Source organism: Myxocyprinus asiaticus, chromosome 27 (assembly GCF_019703515.2).
Source record: "Myxocyprinus asiaticus isolate MX2 ecotype Aquarium Trade chromosome 27, UBuf_Myxa_2, whole genome shotgun sequence".
In the NCBI taxonomy this organism is placed as follows: domain Eukaryota; kingdom Metazoa; phylum Chordata; class Actinopteri; order Cypriniformes; family Catostomidae; genus Myxocyprinus; species Myxocyprinus asiaticus.
In genome coordinates this window covers 21,570,902-21,588,610 of record NC_059370.1, presented here as the reverse complement: position 1 = coordinate 21,588,610, position 17,709 = coordinate 21,570,902, and the positions used below count along the sequence as shown (strand labels likewise).

Sequence of the window (17,709 nt, the reverse complement as noted above, 5' to 3'; positions counted from 1 at the left end):
TCAGAGAGCAGAATGACCGCAGTGTGCGGAGTTTGGTAGTGTTAGTCCACTGTCACAGCTCAAAAAAAAAGTTCAGTATCAGCCTGTTCAACTTAGTCCAACAACACTTTAACCGCAATTTGGTGGGTTAGGAGAAGCTGAAGTGCTTTGTGTGCTGCTCATTATTGCTTATATGACTCTGGAATATAACAATCATTGTACGCTCAGCCTGCTGATTGCTATTGGGGTTTATACTTTCTCTTCTGAGACACTGACAAAAACACAGCTTGCTCCTCTGAAGCAGAATGCCTTTTTTGATATAATTGTGTTTAGATTTATGTCTACCCCTTGCATTGTTTCTTTTGGTTTTTCTCTGCAAAGGTGAAGGATTTTATAAGAGTTGAGGAGTTCCTCAGGGACCCATCTTTGGCTCAGTTCCTATCAATTACGCCTGGAGCATACCCACTGACTCAGCTCTCCCCAGATCTGTTTCTGAACCTTAACTGCACGTCTTCATGAATGAAATATGTTTTTTGGTGTTTGATACTTGCAGCGGCTCTTTCAAGATGAAGCTAGACCTTTGTGAATTGAGCTTTGAATGGAGTAAGATGCGATTTGCGAAGATAGATCCATTCTTGGGACTTTCAATGAAGAGAACCTTGTTTCCTTATACCACTTTTAATTCAAAGGTCACTTTAAGTTTTATAAACAAATGGTAGAGCTAAAAGAGAGTAAAAGAGAGTAAAAAAGAGAAGGGTGACAGAAAGAGAGAGTGCGTGAGCGAGAGACAGACATTTTACCATTGATAATCATACTGACTTTGAACTGGCTGCTATTCTGATGAGCAAGTCTCAGTATCCTGCCAAGGCAATGTCTCTAAAATATATTTTCACGGCACCACTTTAAGAGGGAGATAGATGGTGTCCTCACCCCGTCTCCAGCATTTTCGGGTCTAGGTGCAGCTGGCAGTCTCTGCCAATGAATTACTTTATAAGACCTCACAGATGCTCAGTTTTGCCACACACTATAAATCCTCATAGCAGAGCTGGCAAAGCAGTCATTGGTCAAGCTTTGCTTCATTTGTCTGCACAACTACCACTTTATTTATGTAATGACGAGTTTGGTCTACCAACTCGAAGTTGGGGAGTGCCAAGGTAAGCGCACTCAACTCTCGGCTTGTATTTATAGCTAAAGCATCTATCTAGAGGCTTCCAGATAATGAACAATGAGCAGAGGAGGTGTAAATGTGTTCCTTGCCCTCTGAAAAATATACAAAAAGAAGCCTCTGTTATCTTATTTTCCCCGGGAGTCCCAGTCAGAGTATGTGAGTGGAGTGGAGCGGCAACAATTTCCCCTCCGTGCTCAAATCATTCTTTAATCACTCCGCTCCAGCTCCACTCCGGGTTGTCCATTTCCTGCTCCTTGCTCGCTCCACGCTCCTGGATTAGAGACACTCTGCTCCGTGTTCGCTCCATGGCAAAATTAGCACCTAACTACCTCTCCACGGTTATTTCAGTATGCTTTTAAATATCACAACCCTCCATGCAGAAGATGTATTAAATGAAACTAATTACACAATACTAGGAGAAAAGCTACAATGTGCTTTATTGGAACACTAACATTAAATTATTTTATAGCTTACTTTTGAAACATGTTTGCAACATTCTCTGGATTTAATCAATTAAATAAATTACTTGACAAAAAAAGAATTAGGTTTTATTGCCTAATTATTTTCTATTTCACTTCTTTTAATTAACCTTGCCCTATAATTCTGTGAACAAAAAATTGTTCTACACTTTTTTTTTTTAATCAAAACTAGAAAAGACTATCAAAACTATATGTCTAATTGTCACATATTCCCTGTGTTTGCATTGACTTTTATGTTGAAATTCTTGTTTAGTTCCCATGTTCCTGTTTCCTGTTAGTTTGTAATCCTTTGTAGTTTCATTTTATGATTGGTTTTCCCCTGATTGTTTCCAGAGTTGTTCCTCGTTCCTTTGTTTGCCCCTGTGTATTTAAGCCCTTGTTTTCCCTGTTTCCTTTGTCAGTCTTCACATGTATTATGCTGTAAGTTTGTTCCCTGTGTTTTGTTTCTTTATGTTCTGAGTTACCTGGTTTATTTGTCTTTTATTAAAGACACTGCATTTAGACCCTCCATTCTCTCCAGACTTGTTACACTAATGCAGAGTTCACTTTTAGAAATATTAGCTTTTGAATTGTTTTAAGATTTTAAATCTACCTCTCTGTTCGTGTTTGCTGAGCTTCTTCATTTGCAAATGTACAATGCATAAATTAGCCTACGGCAATAAATTAAGATGGCAATCAATTGAAGTCAAACTATGCAATATTAACATATTGATTAGTTCAGTTGGTGTTTTAGGTCATTAAAAGTTCAATTCTATTTAATGTGGGACATAATAGCCTACAGTTAAGATTGCGATGCATTAGATTAGAATGATTATATGGTTATTCAAAATATTTAATAGGGGAGAGAGATATAGGCCTACAGTATATTTGTGTTACTGACCTTTAGATTTTCTCTCCACATGTGAATGGATTATCATCATGTTTTCTGGACACGTCTTTTAGGATTTCACAACGAACCTTTGATCGTGGCAATCACCTCCCCACTCATGTTCTCCTTCGTTCTGTCATTAATTTTTTAATAAATGCCAGCTGATGTAGGATTAAAGAGACGAGACACGAGTATGTAGATAACTTAAGCTTTACCACAAGCTTACCTCAATAATAGGGAGCATGAACAGAATACAGAGAGTGAAAGCAAAAGTAACCTTCGTTCGGGAGGTCTAATATTACCAAGTGCCACTAGATTTTAAATTTGTATTTTCTTATTCTTTATGGTTATATCAGAAATTACATCTTTCCTTCATGCCAGTAGTGTTTAACACTGCTTAACACATGGTGAATTATTGCATTAAGGGCCGTCAGCAGGTGTTTTACCTGTGATGGAGCGCTCTTGAAGCGAGAGAAAACAATGACAAATCATGCCACTCCACTCCGCTCACATACTCTGGTCCCAGTCTACAAGTAGTGTTTGAGATTTGGTATTGATAGCTGCTCCATTTCATTTTGCTCTTTTGACTGAGGCATCTTTTGCTCCCCCATTGCTCAGAGGGCCTGGTGTTAAATAGCTTTTAACAAGAAAAGGAAATACTGATCAACAGGGATTTTAAGCAGTAAATCGTTCTTTCAAGAGGATCAGACTCCTATTGTATTGAAAATGTATGAGGCCAAACAATTAATAGAAGGCAAGTAATAGCAAATGTTGCACTGTGCAAACTGGGAACTGTACATTTACATATAAGCTTATTGTGGTCTTAAGGAAACATGCTCTATTTGTTACATGTATTCACTGGTCTTTCTTCTGCAATCCTGACAAGGGTTTGACCTTTCCAATAACCATACACATGAACTCCCTCTCTTTAATTCAATTGTTCAATGCTTCTTCATCCCAACTGTAGTCTTGAAGATTACAATGACTGTCGATGGTCACCCCTTGTCAATACTTGCTTCAAAAAGCCCACAACATGCCTGAGCCTTTTCAGAATGCAGGTTCGACCTTATTTAAATCCTGTTCTTTGTCAAACTCTGATTTTATTGTAATGTTGTTTTCCTTGAAGCCACAGTTTTTTGGCCTTTCCACCTCATCTCCCTCTCACATGCTTTTTTCCCCTACTTCCCTCCAACTCCCTTCACTTGGTGGTATCAATCAGTGGTTTTGCTTGTGTTTCTGCTTGGGGGATCAAATGCACTGGTGGATGCACTGGTGGATTGAGTGTGGCATGGCCTGCTGCATTTGAAAAGCTATTCAACGCCTCCACTTTTTTGTGCCACTGAAATAAGATGGATGCTGGTGAAACTTGCTCCTCCTTTCACCCTAATAGGTTTTCTTCACTGCTGACATCCACTCTCAAGAAAATAGAAGTCTGACTCTTTGGCACAGTGATGACATGTATTGCTTGTTGCTTTTGAAATATAAACCATATCAGCACCACTGTCCTCTTTAAATGGTGCATCATATGAATTCTTACTGACATTTGAACTCACAGAAGCACCTAAACACTTCACTCATATTCTTTGTGATCGTACACACTCCTCCCTTTTCTTGCTTGCTGAGGAAAACTGTGTTTTTTGCATTGGTTTGAAGTGCAAATTGGTCTTGAATGAAGTCATATGGTAGCTTTGTTGCTCTCTCACATGCAAAGACTCTGAAATGGATGAGTTTTTGAGGAGGCATTGCTTGGCTGTGCTAGTGACGGAGCTCTGAGTGCTTCAAAAAGTGTATGAGTTTGATCTGGGTGAATCAAGTGCAATGTGGTAAGGATGGCTCCTGGCTCCTGCACAGATGGAGCTCTGAAGCGAGATCTAATGAAGATGTATTTTAATAATTGGTGTCAAACGGAGAAGTAATTCATGAAGAAGGAGGAGCCCAGGGCGGCACTAGACCTCTGAAAGGAGGACTACCATCGTTTTTGTCTCCTAATGACCAGCAAGAAGAGGGAGATAAAGAGAAAGAAGGGAAGCTATGAAAAGCTTTTGAGGGTCAAATTGTGGAGTTCCATATTTCTTTTACAGATTCAATGACCAAGATAAGGTTAAAACAGTGCTCTTTTGGAAAAATATATAAAAACAAAATAACTGCAAATTTAAGATTCTTTGCAAAACATGTTTTATACTGCAGTTAGTGATTATTAAGTTAATTCTAAAATCAAAATGCTGTCATAATTTACTCACCCTCATTTCATTTCAAACTCATATGGCTTGCTTTCTTAAGCTGGTGCCACTGTATGATTTTGCCTTCTGAGACAAACTTTGAAGATCGTAAAGGATTTCTCATCACATGCAAGTGTTTCACAGAAGAAAGACAATCATATTCATTTAATATATAAGCAAAAAGAGAATGAAGGTCACATAATTTTTATGTATGTAGTCTTACAGGAAATGTTTGAAATTCTTGACACATACTGTCAATTTAATTTATATTGAGCTGAGGTGTCACAGCAATGGGTGAAGCAGTAGTCACATTAACACTTGCACTCGTTGTGACTTTGTAAATAGAGTAATTGCAGTTTGAATGCAAATTTTTGCATGCATAAAGTAAAAATGCGGTGCTTTTTTTGTGTGTTTTAAAACACATCTTTTTAGATCTAGTACAGTATAAGGCAGGGCAACTCAACTTTGGAAAGGTCCAGGGCCATAAGGCTGGATCTCTGTACCCTTGAGGGCCGCACTCTTACTATATATATATATATATATATATATATATATATATATATATATATATATCAGTATATACACACTGGCATCCAAAAGTTTGGAATAATGTACAGATTTAGCTTTTATGGAAATAAATTGGTACTTTTATTCACCAAAGTGTCATTCAGCTGATCACAATGTATAGTCAGGACATTAATAACGTGAAGTCTTAAACTACTTCAAAGAGTTCTCAGCAAAAAATCCTCCACGTGCAGCAATGACAGCTTTGAAGATCCTTGGCATTCTAGCTGTCAGTTTGTCCAGATACTCAGTTGACATTTCACCCCACACTTCCTGTAGCACTTGCCATAGATGTGGCTGTCTTGTCGGGCACTTCTCACGCACCTTACAGTCTAGCTGATCCCACAAAACCTCAATGGGGTTAAGATCCATAACACTCTTTTCCAGTTATCTGTTGTCCAATGTCTGTGTTTCTTTGCCCACTCTAACTTTTCTTTTTGTTTTTCTGTTTCAAAAGTGGCTTTTTCTTTGCAATTCTTCCCATAAGGCCTGAGTCTTCTCTTTATTGTTGTATATGAAACTGGTGTTGAGCGGGTAGAATTCAATGAAGCTGTCAGCTTCAGTCAGACATGTGAGGCATTTCTCAAACCAGATACTCTGATGTACTTATCCTCTTGTTTATTTGTACATCTGGCCTTCCACATCTCTTTCTATCCTTGTTAGAGCCATTTGTCCTTTGTCTTTGAAGACTGTAGTGTACACCTTTGTATGAAATCTTCATTTTTTGGCAATTTCAAGCATTGTATAGCCTTCATTCCTTAAAACAATGATTGACTGATGAGTTTCTAGAGAAAGCTGTTTATTTTTTTTGCCATTTTTGACCTAACATTGACCTTATGACATGCCAGTCTATTGCATACTGTGGCAACTCAAAAACAAACACAAAGACAAAGACAATGTTAAACTTAATTTAACGAAACAAATAGCTGTGTTTGATATAATGGCAAGTGATTTTCTAGTACCAAATTAGCAATTTAGCATGACTCAAGGATAAGGTGTTGGAGTGATGGCTACTGGAAATGGGGCTTGTCTGGATTTGATCAAAAATGACTTTTTTCAAATAGTGATGGTACTGTTTTTTACATCAGTAATGTCCTGACAATACTTTGTGATCAGTTGAATGCCACTTTGGTGATTTAAAGTACCAGTTTCCTTCTGAAACAGCCAAATATGTACATTATTCCAAACCTTTGGCCACCAGTGTGTGTATGTGTATATATATATATATATATATATATATATATATATATATATATATATATATATATATATATACACACACACACACACAAAGCAGATGTGTATGGCTTTCTTTCTTCTGCAGAACACAAATGAAAATATCTCAGCTCTGTAGATGATAGACAGATCATTATTTGAGTAGTTTTATAGTAAAAAATAATAATAATAATAATATTATAAATATTGATCTGTTTCTCACCCACACCTATCATATTGCTTTTTTATTATGTGGATTTAACCACTGTAGTCATATGGATTAATTTTATGCTGCCTTTATGTACGTTTTTGGAGCATCAAAGTTCTAACTAGCATTCACTAGCATTGTATGGACCAACAGAGCTGAGATATTTTTCTAAAATCTTCATTTGTGTTCTGCAGAAGAATGAAAGTCATACACATCTGGGATGGCGTGAGGGTGAGTAAATGATGAGAGAATATTCATTTTTGGGTCAACAAACCCTTTTAGTAATTATGTAAAAATAAGAGGTGCTATAGTTCGATTTTCTGATATAGATAATTTCTGTTGTCACTGTGATTGTCAACTAACAGACACCATGAGTGTTCAACATCACATACACTAGAGATGTGTTCAAAAACAAGAGTGATATATCCAATATTAGCACCAAAAGTCCTTCAGTGACAAGTCATAAAGATATGCGCAGATGTAACACAGATCACTAAAAACCATTTGCGTGAAGGTGTCTCAATGCCGTCACTGCAGAAAAAAAAAAAACTGTTGTTTTTTCCTGTAAATACTGTGGTCATGACGAGTACATATCTCTGATGAGCTATTCTACAGATTGGACAGATTTGCGACGTGTTGAGTAACTCTCAAGTAAGATTGCGAGCACGCATGTTTGATTGACAGACCGTGCATGAGCGCACATGTAATGTGTTTGAATGTGCGCACAGACCAACCACTGCTCTCATAACATCAGCGATGCTCAGATATTATTTGTTGTTGTTTTTTTTTTTCTTCGTAACATGCAGTTCAATTCCCTCTCAAACGTGATTCAGTAATGTAGAGAATTAATGTAAATCCTCATGGAAATGAACACCTCGCAATTCATACAGATTTGATAGGCTGCTGATAAATATATTTCTGATGATGATATCGTCACGCGGGCCGCATAAGATCGCTCGAGGGCCGCATATGGCCCGCTGGCCACGTGTTGAGTAGTGTGTTATAAGGCATCAACAACAGATCACTTTTGGGTCTGGCATGATCCCCATTTCATCAGCCAAAATTTCATAAAATTCCCTCTGAACTTTCATATACTGTTTCCTCTTCTTCCTCCTCCCAGGCATCCTTATGTGCCCCCTCTAAGCATCAGTTACAGATACTGGAGGAGGCCTTGAAATGACCCATACACTGTTGCCTATAATGATAGAATCAGGTGCTCAATATGTCTGTTAACATCAGGCCTGTTTGTGATCCAAGGTCTCCGATGTGTCACCCACTATTCTGCTTTTTCAAGGAAGACCAGAACTCTTAAACCAGGGTTTTTCCTACATATCTGAAATGCTTACTTATATCCATATACTGACTGTTAGATACAAGAAGTGAGCGATACTTTCTAAAAGGCTCCCTAAACAGCACTGTTATGTCTTTTGTAAAACGACATATAGGCAATTCAGTAAACATAAGCAAATGCATTTTATGTAACATAACAGTGTCAGTGGAAGGTGTAATCCTTGAGTTTTCTATTCAAGCTTGTTGCACCGCCACCTGATTAGAAATTATGCTTATTTCCATACCATCCAGTCCTGTTACGCCCTGCGGCAGATGAATGCGGGGCACAGTGGAATTGTTCTCCAGCCTGGCTCATATTAACAACTTGGTCTTAATGCCACAGTAAAATAATAAAGGAGGCTTTTGATAAGCAGCATGCTAAAGCGCTTTGAACAGGGGGTTAGATCATTCCACTTGTCTCCCCTAAGGACAGAGCTGTTTATTGCTGATGTTGTTTATTGCGAATGGAAGCATCTGCCAGAGCATCTCTGTCCACATGACTCTGCCCCACCTCGCTCTCTCTCTCGCTCTCAATTCATTTAAATTCAGATTAGCTATATTGGCCTGACCGTATACAATGTACAATGGTGCCAAATCATTGAGTAATAAACATATTACAAACTTAAAAAAAAAAAAAAAAAAGCATATACAATAAATAAATAATAATGATAACAAAATAAAATACAAACAAATGACAAAGTAAAATACAGAGAGCAATGGGAAAGGGAAGAAAAAAATAAATTAAAGGAATAGTTCACCCAGAAATGAAAATTTGCTGATAATTTACTCACCCTCAGGCCATCCAAGATGTATCTGAGTTTCTTTCCTCATCAAAACAGAATTTAAGATTTTTAGGATTCATTTCAGGCCTCCTTATTTAAACAATGCAAGTGAATGTACTCCATTTTTTGACAGTCCAAAATGCATATTTAGGGTGCATCAAAATAATCCACACGACTACAGTCGACAAATAAAGTTCTTCTGAACGCAAACGATTGATTATTTTGAGAAACAAAACAATACTTATATACTTTTTAACTACAAATGTTCACTTCTGTACATCTCTGTGACGCGCGCTCATGAGTGGGATGATGTAAGCTCATTGATAAAGTCACGCGTCACGTGGAGGAGGAGGCAGGAAGCTCGTCATTGTTTACAAGAGGAGCAGCTCTGTACAAAAGTTTAATTGTCTTTGCTGTAGATTTGTATCTGTATAAGTGTATTGTTCAAAATGTTCGTTTGGTGTGTGTATCCTTCATGCTTCAACCTTCAGAAACCCCAAAGAAAATGCACGCCGGGAAATATTTTAACTTTTCATCGATTGCCTATACATGATCATGAGTGATTGAAGCTCTGGCTTATCGCGCTGAACCTGGTACACCCCTGCATTCTCTCAAATAATGGAGGGTGTGCAGTAAACATTTTACCCCTGAGGATTTCAGACCATCGAAAGAAACAAAGGGTCGATATCTGAATTCATCGGCTGTGCCCGTGCTATGTGCCCATCATATAGTCTATATATTTCTGCTAAAGAAAAGCACAAGTAGATAACGCAACAGCATTGATCCGAAATAAAGGATGGTTATTTACTACAGTAATGTTTTTTTATTATTATTATTATTATTATTATTATTATTATTATTTGGAAATTATTTTTTATTTTATTTTATATTGTTTTGAAATTGTTTTGGACTGTTTTGGTTTGTGAACGGTGCATGGTCTGTGGTCTGTGCAAGTTTCTCTTGTAAACAATGATGCACTTCCTGACTCCTCCTCCATGCGTGACCTTACCAACGAGCCTACGTCATCCCTCTCATGAGCGCGCATCGCAGAGATGTACGGAAGTGAAATGAAACCCTAAAAATCTTATATTCTGTTTTGATGAAGAATGAAACTCAGATACATCTTGGATGGCCTGAGGGTGAGTAAATTATCAGCAAATTTTCATTTTTGGGTGAACTATTCCTTTAAAATAGCAGTTTCAATAGAGTTCTAATATCATGAGGGGTCAGCCTCTCTCATATGATGACAGGAGGACACATACTGTGCTGCCAGCTGAATACACTCTACTTTCTGTCCCATAAGATACGAGAGTTTGTCTAAATCATTTATGCCCTGAAATTCAGGTAGAATATGAGCTATTTGTGTAAAGTAAGTGTTTCTAATTGTCTCATATTTACTGCAGTGAATGAGGAAGTGCAGCTCGTCCTCCATGTCTCCTTCAGTGCAGTGTGAACTCCGTCTGTCCTCTCTGGGCCTCCAGCTCTGCCTGTATCGGCCCGTCTCTACGGACAGACTGTGCTCACTCAGACAATACTTTGACAGTATGTTTCTTTGTCGATAGTCTTTAATATTGATCAACTATGGTGTCAATTTATAATCAGTCTTGATTCTGTGGAAGTAGCTTATTTTATGTACTTGTGTGTCTTTGTGCTGGCAATCATGAATGTATTCTTCCTGGGTTATTCTTTCTGTTGGTTTCAGTTTTGCCAGTCTGAACTGGATGGATGAATTAAGTTGATGTTTTTCCACTAAATAGTGCATAGGGTCACTCTCTGGGTGTCCTGCCCTGTGTGTAAAGGTACAGTGATGGTAATTATGTGAAGGTGTGTCTGACAAATGGAACCAGAACTTAGCTGCTCTCTTCTGGATTTCAGTGAGGAGTGGACACCAGCCCAGTTATGCTCTACAATCCAGATTTGGAGCATTTCTGTGAATTCCCAGGATGGTTTTGCAGAATTCTAGGTGGAAAATTTCAACAGGGCTTTTATCCCAGGATTCATAATTTAATTTATATTTGGGGCCACAGATTCCACAGCCAAATAGGAAGTATGCTGTCGAAGACTTTCAGACACAGTTTAATGGGGTGGTTGAATTTAAATAATTATTTTCTTAGACAATAATATGTCCTACAGGTTTTGTCAGTGAGATCTTTTATTGCCAAATCAAATTGTCCTGAAGCAGAGATTGTAAAACCCAAAAAGCAGTTGGCATGATGAAGGATTGTTCCCCCAATTGTAAAAATATATTTATTGTCCATAATGCGATTTTTTTTAAAATCATGTCTTTGGACTTCTCCATGTTTATAGGAAAGGCCCAATCTCTGCTATATTTTTCTAAAATCGAGAGGCTTTCATGTAGTCCCTCTTCATTAGGTGACAGCAACAGGAGGTTGTCAGCGTAAAGGTTTGGTTTCTTTGCCATCTAAGATCAGTCCAGGGCAAGATGACTTTTGAAGGGTTGTGGCCATTTAAATTATATAGATATTAAATAGAGTTGGGCTGAGGCTGCAGCCTTGACGAACTCCCTTGGTCTGATTGAAATAATCGGTTCTTTTGTCATTAATCTTAACACAGCATTTATTGTCTTTGTACATGTCTTTTATGATATCATATGTCTTCCCTCCTATTCCACTCTGGATGAGTTTAAGGAAGAGTCTTTTATGCCGAACAGAATCGAAGGCCTTTTTAAAGTCAATGAAGCAGACAGATATTTTGCCTTGTTTTGTTTGCTGAACATATTTCTGTATAAGTGAGTGGAGTGTGTAGATATTAGTTGTTCTCTGTTTGGGCATGAATCCAATTTGACATTTATTTAGTGCCTTGTGTTCTTGAATGAAATTCACTAATTTGTTATTTATAATCCAACAGAATAATTTCCCGAGGTTGCTGCTTACTGTAATGCCTCTGTAGTTATTTGGGTTGTACTTGTCCACTTGTTTGAAAATTGGGGTGATTTGATTTTCCTTCCAATTATCAGGAAAGTGTCCTGATTTTAATAAGAGATTAAATAATTTAAGAATATCATCTTTCATTTTGGGGCTGCTATGTTTCAGCATCTGATTATATATTCCATCCAAGCCACAAATTTTTTTTATTTATTTATTTTTTTTTTTGGAGGGATTTCATCTGTTCAGTCAGTTTATTTAATGATATGGGGGTGTCCAAATGGTTTAATTGATCTTTTATTGTGTGTTCTAGATTATTTAGTTGGGAGGTCTAATGTTTTTGGCTGAGGTTTGGTTGATTTTGTGAATAGAGGTTTTCGAAATGTTCTGTCCAGAGTTTTGTGTTACAGATGGGAACGAATTTGACTTTTCTGGATTTATCTAAATTGTTCCAAAAATTCCAAAAGGAATTTCTGTTGACAGCCTCCTCAATCTTGTTGAGCTTTGCTGTCATATGTTCAGTTATTTTCCTTCTTAATAGTGACTTGTACATTTTAAAGTTTTGATGATATGTGGTTTGTGTGTGCTGGTTTGCAAGCTCTCTGTGTTTTTCATTTGATAATGATCGTAATTCCTTTCTTGATGTTTGACAATCTTTGTCAAACCAATCGGCTTTAACTATTTCTTTTTTACATATATAATTTTTTTTTCTTTTTCTTAGGGCTTTGTTGGCCACTGTATACAATTTTTTAGGTAACTGTTCTGTTGCCAAATTGATACTTTTCTTGTCTAGTCCAAATTTGGTATAGAAAAATGTGTCTATCATTTTCTGAACATGAATGCTGTGGAGCTCAGCTTCATACCATGCAGGACTGTCATTTTTGCATATAAATTTGGTGGCGAGGAAATACAATTTAATTTTCTGATCTAAAGATGGCAGATTTGCTGACTTGTTTAGACTAATGACTGCGTGACTGTGATCTGAGAAAGAAAGCTGTGGCATCATCATGAAGTAGCTGATCTTATTGTGATCTATATATGTTATAGTGTAGTCCACTGTGCTGCTGCCTCGAGGTGAGCAGTAAGTAAATTGACCCAGAGAGTCTCCCCTTGTCCTGCCATTATCTATATATAAACCTAGGCTTTTGCAGAGCTGCAGGACATGTTTCCCATGTCTGTTTATCATGTTGTCATAGCTCTGGTGTGCTTTAGTAAAGAGCTGATTTTGCTGTAGATGTGTACTGTTAGTATATTTATCTCCAGCTGAACTAATTTAGTCTGGTTGCTTTCCAGTCCTTGCATTCAGATCCCCCATTAACAGTACAGAGTCTTGAGACTGAAACTGAATGATCTCTGACTGTAGTGTAGGTTAGGTATCCTCATTATAATAGGGGGATTCATATGGGGGGATATACACTGCACATAGGTAAGTGTCCTCATCTGAACAAATGAGTTCCTTATTAAGTTTCATCCAGATATGTGTTTTCCCTTTTTTAGAGGCTGAATGTAGTGGAAATGATGCTCTTTAAACCAAACTATAATTTCTCCTGAATCTCTTTCATTTTTAACATGAGGGATTTGATTGAAGGTATACATAACTCTCTGTAGTTTGAAGGAGTGTCGGTTTGAGTCTCTAAATGACTCCATGTCTCAAGTAATATAATTATATCTGAACTATATACAATATATAAAAAATCAGGGTTAGTGCTTTTCTGTCCAAAAGATGAAGTGAACATCCCCTGAATGTTGTAGCATGTTATTTTAAATGCAGACATTGAGAAATTTTCTATTTACCAGAAAGAATAATATATGATTTTGTGACCCAGTATTGTTTTGAAATATAGTGAATCTACTAAAAAGCATTACAAAATAATAATAATAATAATAATAATAAATATAGCTGCAAGCAGCGATACCGGGGTCAAGCCAATTATTGGCACCATGAGCAGCAAAAGAAGCTTTGTGACATGTTTTTGGTCAGAGTCTGATGAACAGTGTATGAGGAGTTAGAAAAAAATAAACTTTCAATCATAAAAAAAAAACAAAAAAACGTTTATTTAAAAATAACTAAAAATAGCTAGTTCTTAGAATTTTTGTCCAGTATGTGGTGCTGTTCTGAAACTGCTCAGGTAGAATCTGGGCATGATGGTAATCATGCAGGAAATCGATCAAGAGTTATAAGCCAAAATATCCATTTTTCTATCTCCTGACCAGTAGGGGGCAGTGCGCCAAAATGCTGCAGGTAACCTGCGGCCTAATGGTGATGACATGTACCAAGTCTCATCCCAGTCCCTCAAAGCGTTGCAGAGATAGAGCCTCAACTTCAATTTTGCATGTTCTTCATCGAATTCATTGAAACGCCATTCGAAAATGGTATGGTTTATCAAAATTCTGTGAATAACTTTGTCGTGAGTGCCTCTAGGTGATACAGGCCAATTTTCGTGAAAATCAGACAAACAGTCTAGGAGGAGTTCGAAAAAGTAGGTTTTCTAAACATTTAAAAATGGTGGACAGGAAGTTTGCTTGATCATGACATAATTGGTATCATTGTTCTCAGCATAAATCACGGAATCTATCAAGACCAGTCTCATGACAGTAGGCAAAAGGAGTCAATAGCTATTAGCATTTTTAGAAATAGCATTATAATTTTTGACCATAAGGTGGCACTGTCCCGAAACTTTTTGAGTCCCTTCAGAGCATGGTGCCAAAGACACATACCGAGTTTTGTAATGATACGCCAAGTCGTTCATAAAATACAGCATTTTATGACTAAATTCAAAATGGCTGACATCCAAAATGGCCAGCATAGGAATTGTTCATATCGTTGGACTCACTATACCCCACTGAATCTAATGAGACCAATCTGATGATTTTATGACAAACTGTTCAGATGTTATATGCAAAAATGTGCTTTTTTTATATCTCTTAACCACTATGTGGCACTGTTCCAAAACTGAGCAGGCACCCTCGAGTCATGGTGCCTATGACAAATAATAAGTTTGGTATGAATACGCTAAAGCATTATGGAGATATACCCTCATGTCCATTTTGGCATGCTCTTTGTCGAATTCGTTGAAGCGCCATTCGAAAGTGGTATGGTTTATCAAAATTCTGTAAATAACTTTTTGTCATGCATGCCTCTAGATGATGCAGGCCAATTTTCGTGCAAATCAGACAAACGGCCTAGGACGAGTTCGAAAAAGTACGTTTTTCAGAAAATTCAAAATGGCAGAAAAATTTCATGACAGAAAATGACGTCATAGGGTGCAATCGAATCGTCTTGAGCCAAGGAATCAGAGGGAAAAAATAATTTTGTTTCTAGGACTCACGGTTCAAAAGTTATTAACATAAACGTGAGTGCAAATTTGGGCAGTTGGTGGCACTAGAGGGTTTGAGGTAGAGATGCCAAATTTGCTGTGGTAACAGATCAGACTGTCCTCTATCTGTATGCAAAATTCCCGCAAGTGGTTCTGTGGGCTGCCATACACTCAAGAGCGGAACAATAATAATAATAATAAAACTAACGAAAACAATAGGGGTCTTTCACCCCTTCGGGGCTTCACCCCTAATAATAACAAAGGAATTAAGAATATGCTTGACTAAACTCACATTGTAGGTAATTAAGCTAATAGATTGTCACATATAATTTTCAGCATGTTTTTTATCTGGCTGAGGTTACTTGTGTCTGAACTACCTCTACCAGCCACAACAGCAACGTAGCTGTCTGACTGTCTGCCTGGATGCTGTGTGACCCTCTCCTCGCTGTCAGGATGTGTTCTCTGGGGGCTCCTCAGATGGATTGATCCTTGATGGATTTTGCAAATAGTCTCATGCCATCTTGATGTATGTGCAGGTGGCCATGTAGATGTGCATTGGTTTGCAATGTGCACATTTGGCATTGGTGCACAAACACTAGCTATCTCTGCATTAATTTAATAAATTATTTCCATCTGCGAGGGAGAAGGGATGGTGACCTTAGCACTGGGGTTGATCCTGGAAGCTGCTTTCACCACGTCGGTCAGAGCTTTAACAACATCCACCCTTCTGGTGCTGAGGTCGTTTGTCCCGGTGTTCAGTATGATGTGAGAGGGCACACCCAATACAACCTCTCTCAGCAGCTTCAGAGCAGAGCTGGTGGTAGAACACCAGAATTTCCTCACAGTCCTCCCTGGGAACAGCCGTCTTTGGTCAAGGTGGTTGCCGTTGGAGTCACAGAGGATGACAATGTTGTCCTTTCTCCTCAGTTTTCTGTTGGGTAGTGTTGTGGTAGGTGGATGGCTCTGCCTGCTGCTGCTGTCTTTCCTCTTGGGGTTCAGTGAAGCCTGAGGGGTTGTAGAGGTTGAGGTGCTGTGAGTTTGTGTGCTGACACAGTGCTGATGTTGTGCTGTGTTTGTGAATTTTGCAGTGTTCTTGTGTAGCTGGTTTCTCATCTCCTCCAGCTGTCTCTCTAGCTCCTGGCTGTGCTGTTCTCTTCTCAACACCTCCTCTTTTGTACTCCTGCCGCAGTTCTTAGTTGGTCTCCTCCAGCTGTCTGACAGCAGAGCAGAGCTGCTGAAGTAGTTGCGTACTGGGGTGGCTGGCCTGGCTTTGGAGCTGGCAGAGGCTGCTGGCAGTTCCTCTTTAAACAGGAAGTAATCCTGCTCCAGCTCAGCGATGCTACCTCTCAAGGCCTTAATCTTGGGAGAAATTCCTCTGAAATTCAATAAGGCTGGACTCTGGCCCCTGGACCATGACTGTACCATTGTGATAAAGGTTCACAGTCAAATTTATCTATTTTTCGCCTTCCAGATTGAGTTGTCTGCTTTTGCTGATGCCCCCTTTTCTACTACAGTTCATGGCAGAGCAGAGGGTGGTGTGCCAGGCTGATGGGTTTTCAGGAAAGAAGAGCAGGTTACAGCAGACTATTGTCTTCTGCTCCACTGTAGTCAGAGAGAAGCACCTCTGGATTCTCTCTTAAGACCATCTCTTTTATCTTCTTCTTTTCTTTACTAGATTTAACTTCTGTTGGGTAAATTATCTCCAGCTCCTCTTCATTTTTGAAAATTGCCTCAGCCTGAGGCAGGCCGTGATGTCAACAACAGTTTTAACTGCCATGGAATCTTAGCTTGGCTAGCAGTTAGCTTGATCTTAGACTCTTTAGAGGTCTTACCTTTATAGTCTTATGCCTCTAGTGTTCTTAATGTAGCATCCAATTATTTAAACAATGTTTGAGTCATAAAAACATATAATCTCTGGTAAAAAAAAATAATAATAATAAAAAAATAATAAAAATACGTTATATCAGGAGCTCATCTCTCTTGCTACCAGGTGCCAACGGAACTCAATTCAATTCATTTAAATTCAAATTAGCTTTATTGGCATGACCGTATACAATGTACAATGTTGCCAAAGCATTCATTAAATAAATAAATAAATTACATTTATTACATACAATTTACAATGCATACAACTCTCTCTCTCTCTCTCTCTCTCTCTCTCTCTTTGAGATTGTGGAGGAGCTGAGAGCGTTGAGAGCATTGCTAAGAGTGATGGTGAATAATCTTCAGTGTTTTTTCTTTATATATACAGGTGCATCTCAATAAATTGGAATGTCCTGGAAAAGTTCATTTATTTCAGTAATTCAACTCAAATTGTGAAACTCATGTATTAAATAAATTCAGGGCACACAGACTGAAGTAGTTTAAGTCTTTGGTTCTTTTAATTGTGATGATTTTGGCTCACATTTAACAAAAACCCACCAATTCACTATCTCAAACAATTAGAATACATCATAAGACCAATAAAAAAAAAAACATTTTTAGTGAATTGTTGGCCTTCTGGAAAGTATGTTCATTTACTGTATATGTACTCAATACTTGGTAGGGGCTCCTTTTGCTTTAATTACTGCCTCAATTCGGCGTGGCATGGAGGTGATCAGTTTGTGGCACTGCTGAGGTGGTATGAAAGCCCAGGTTTCTTTGACAGTGGCCTTCAGCTCATCTGCATTTTTTGGTCTCTTGTTTCTCATTTTCCT

The 17,709-nt window shown here is 38.1% G+C and overlaps 1 protein-coding gene across 8 annotated transcripts in view; it reads left to right on the top strand.

Moving 5' to 3' along the window:
* The window catches only part of LOC127418368 (protein diaphanous homolog 2-like), a 653,451-nt gene that overhangs the window by 249,871 nt on the left and 385,871 nt on the right, over positions 1-17,709 (top strand). The window lies entirely within an intron of this gene.